Source organism: Pteropus alecto, unplaced genomic scaffold (assembly GCF_000325575.1).
Source record: "Pteropus alecto unplaced genomic scaffold, ASM32557v1 scaffold25, whole genome shotgun sequence".
Taxonomy (NCBI): domain Eukaryota; kingdom Metazoa; phylum Chordata; class Mammalia; order Chiroptera; family Pteropodidae; genus Pteropus; species Pteropus alecto.
In genome coordinates this window covers 32622539-32626901 of record NW_006441955.1, presented here as the reverse complement: position 1 = coordinate 32626901, position 4363 = coordinate 32622539, and positions in this window count along the sequence as shown.

The following is a 4363-nucleotide window of genomic DNA, read 5'->3' as shown; positions in this document are numbered from 1 at the left end:
TTTGTTTGATCTGAAGACTTCTGTAGGTATCATATGTAAGGGTCTTGTTTTCTTTTTGATTCAGCTACCCTATGTCTTTCAATTAGAATATTTAATCCACTTACATTTAAAATAATTGTTGATAGATATGCAGTGATTACCATTTTATTATTTATATTTTTTATCCTATTTTTTTCCCTAAAGAAGTCTCTTTACATTTATTGTAATACTGGTTTGGAGATGATGAACTCTTTTAGCTTTTTCTTATCAAGGAAGATTTTTATCTGTCCTTTAATTCTAAATGATAGCTTTTCTGGGTAGAATAATCTTGGTTGTAGGTCCTTGTTTTCACTTTGAATATTTCATGCCAGTTCCTTCTGGCCTGCAAAATTTATGTTGGGAAATCAGCTGACAATCTTATGGAAACTTCCTTGTAGGTAACTAACTGCTTTTCTCTTGCTGCTTTTAAGATTCTCTCTTGTCTTTAATCTTTGGCATTTAATTGTAATGTGTCTTGGTTTGGGCTTCTTTAGGTTCATCTTGTTTGGAACTCTCTGTACTTCCTGGGCCTGTATGTCTATTTTCTTCACCAGGTTAGGGAAATTTTGCATTATTATTTCTTCAAATAGATTCTCAATTCCTTTCTATCTCTCTTCTTCTTCTCGTACCCCTATGATGTGAATGTTGGTATGCCTGATATTGTGTCAGAGACTCCTTAATATATTCTCAATATTTTAGATTTTTTTTTTTTTTTTGCTGTTCTGATTGGGTGTTTTCTGCTATCTTATCTTCCAAATCACTGATTCCATCCTCAGCTCCATCTAAGCTATTGATTCCCTCTAATGTGTTTTTCATTGCAGTTATTGCACTCTTTATTTCTGACTTTATTTTTGTATTTTCTATCTCCATTTTTATGTTTTCTATCTCTTTGTTGAAGTTCTCACTGCGATCATTGAGCAATTGTATAACCAGTGTTTTAAATTCTTGGCTGCTTCCCTATGTTTGTTTCTATATATTAGGTAGAGCTGCTATGTCTCTCAGTCTTGGTAGAGTGGGGCTCAGTGACACAGTCTCCCTGGTCACCTGAGCTGAGTGCTCCAAATGTGTCCCTTGTGCAGATAGTGTGTGCCCTCCTATTGCAGTTGAGCCTTGGTTGCTGTTTGCATATCAATGGGAGGGGATGACCGCCAGATCTATTTGTTGGGAGGACTGGCTGTGACCGTAGTGAAGGAGCTATTGTACAGGGGCTGACCCTGTGGAGCAAGATTTGCTTTAGCAAGGCTCTGGTGCTTACACAGTCGTTCTTTGGGTATACTATTTGTGGAGGTGGTTGGGTGGTGTTCTGCTGAGATCTGAAGCTGGCTACTGGCTATGTAGGTTTGGGGCCTCTTGGGAGGGGCTCTGTTATAGTCCAAAGTCAGCTGCTGCCTGTGCCCTGCCTGGGGCCACTTGGTATGAGTTACAAAGTGATTTGCAGATTGTTGCCACTTGTGCTGGGCTTGAAGGTGACTGAGAGAGGCTAAGCTGCTATCCAAGGCTGGCTGTTGCTAGTGCTGAGCTTGGGGCTGCTTAGCAAGAGGTACAGGGCACATTGAGGCTAGCTGCTACTTGTATGGGGTTTGTGAATATTTGGGAAATTTTAGGAAAGTCTGCAGTATGAACCAAGACAGGCCGTTTGTATGGAAAAGCCACTGAAAGTGGCTTGGGTGGGCCCACAAGTTGGGTGGAGCAGGATCTCAGGGAATTCCCAGGGCAGGGGGAATGGTGTTAGGCAGGTTGATAGAGACTCAGATATAGTGACTGTCTGTGTCTGCATGCTGGTAGAGGGGAGGGCTCAACAAAGGAACAATGGCTTCTGCCAGCACTTCTGTCTGGGAGAAAGCTTCCCCTCTAACCCTTGCCCCAAAGCCAGACAATTCAGTTCCTCCCTGTATATCCCTGGCACATTTTGAGCTGCTGCCCCAGTGCTGGAGCTTGGAGCAAGTGAGTCTGTCAGCAAAAAAGTCTGCATGCAGGCCTTTTAAGAGGAATGCCTGGGACTTCAGCAGTTCTTCATCTCACCCAGCCACGATCTCCACTGGTTTTCACAGCCAGAAGTTGTGGGAACTTCTTTTCCCAGATTCCTGGGCTGGAGAACCTGGTGTGGGGCTGAGACTCCTTGCTCCTCAAGGGAGACCTCTGCAGCCAAATTATCCTACTTGTTTTTAACCCTCACATGTGGGTGTGGGATGAGCCCAGTCTGTGTCTACACCCCTTCTATTAGTTTTGACATGGCTTCTGTACATCCTTAGTTATAGGACTTGTGTTCAGCTAGACTTCAGGTGATTCTTAATCATGGTTGTTCTGTAGTTTAATTGTAATTTTGATGTGGTTGTGGGAGGAAGTAAGCACAATTTTTTTTAATGAAATTTTTGTGATGAGCATTTTCTACCTTTATTTGACTCCCTGTGATACACTTATTGTTAATACAAATCAGTATAACTTAATTATTTTTTTACTATTTCCTAAATCAGCAATTTTTCTTAATTAACATGACATGTTGGAGAAAGATGGATTAGAAAAATTGAAATTATCATACAATAATTAGATAATTTTTTTATGAATAGTGTTTTATAATTTCCTAACAGTAGCTGTCTAATGTGCATGTAAAAGAGTACTTGAAAATGAAGAAGTTAGAGTAAATAGTGAGTGACTATAAAAATTGTTAGGGAAGCAGTCATTACATGACTTCTTACCCATCTGGGGATTGTCCAATCAGTGCCCAAGACCTGGAATATCCCCTTACATGGAAACCAAGTACCAAGCTACTGCTTAACTCCAGATTCTTCTTCATTATTAGAAAAAATCTTTCCTTGTCCTGATGATCTGTGAACTTCTTGTGCTGCTTACGTGTGTCTGCCATATGACACCTGACCAGCTCCACTCTTCTGCTCTCTTCTGCAGCTTGAGAGGGATATCCACAGTCCATTGCCCTGCCTAGGCTATTGGGAGAGACCCCTTGGCCGTGAGATACAGACATACATTACAGACCTGGATCTTGCTGTGTCTCCTCTTTTCAGTGAGTAAAGCATTGTTTGAACTAGTGTCTTGTTTGCTGAGTTCTTCTCAGTGACTCCGAACCTATAGAGGATTTAGTGGGCTCCTATTTTTGGTGGTTGGCATTATTATTCTCTTTGCCCTCCTCCAAGAAGTCAGAATCCTCTCTTGGGATTGGTATCTGGATCTTCCTGTTTGACAAAACCTAGTTTTTTCTAAATTAAAAAATCTCAGTCTAGGATTTTTTGAAATAGTTATGAACAACTGACAGTAATGTAAAATGCACTTAAAATATCTCCTCACAAAATATGAAACATATTATTGAGATGTGATGAGTCTGACTTATGTTAAGACAAATTTTAGTATAGTTTGTACATTTAATTTGTGGTTGGGGTAGGGATAGATAAAGATAGCAGCTCCAGCATTGTACTGCTTTCACATAATTCTTTTGACTTTTAAGAAGTTAGGCACCATTATCACAATGGAAGCCATTTCCTCTGTTAGAAACTCATTGGACACATACAATTGCCAACTAGGTTTTTCCAAATATATTGTGGATTTGTTTTCTTTTGTTCATTGCCACTGCTGACACCCTTGACTAACACACCATTATCTCTCACCTAGATTACTACAGTGGCCCTCTATAAGTCATTCTCCACCTCACAGTCAAATTAATTTCTTTAAAATATTAATCAAATTTTGTTTTCCTCCTGGTCAAATTCCTCCAATGCCTTTCCATCACACTTGGAATAAACTCCAATGTCCTTTTCTTGATCTGTAAGACATAGACTCTATCCAATACAAATTGTTCTAGAAAATAGCAAAAGAGGAAAAGCTGCCAAACTCATTTTATGAAGCAGGAAAAACCTTGCTAGTAACACTTGAGGTACAGGTATACCTTGTTTTACTGTACTTCATTTTATTGTGCTTCACAGATGTGTTTTTTAAAAATTGAAGGCATGATCCACCACTAGCAAAAAGCCTATGACTGACTGGCTTTATTGTGCTCAGGAACTGAACCTGCAATGTCTCTGAGATATGCTTGTATAAATGTTGAAAAGTTGTTGTCAAGTAAAGAGACTTATAGGTCAATGTCACTCATGGACATAGGTGAAAAAGTTTATGCATACAAAATGTTAGCTAATTGACTATTTTATTTTATTTCATTTTTAAAATTTTAATTAGTTTCAAGTATATAGTACATTAGACATCTATATAGTTAGTAAAATGATCCCTCCCTCCCCTGACCCTCCACCTAGCCAATGTATTAATGCTAATTGCATTCCCTATGTCGTGCTCCCCATCCCTGTGACCATCCATCAGCTACTAATTTGTACTTCTTTAACCC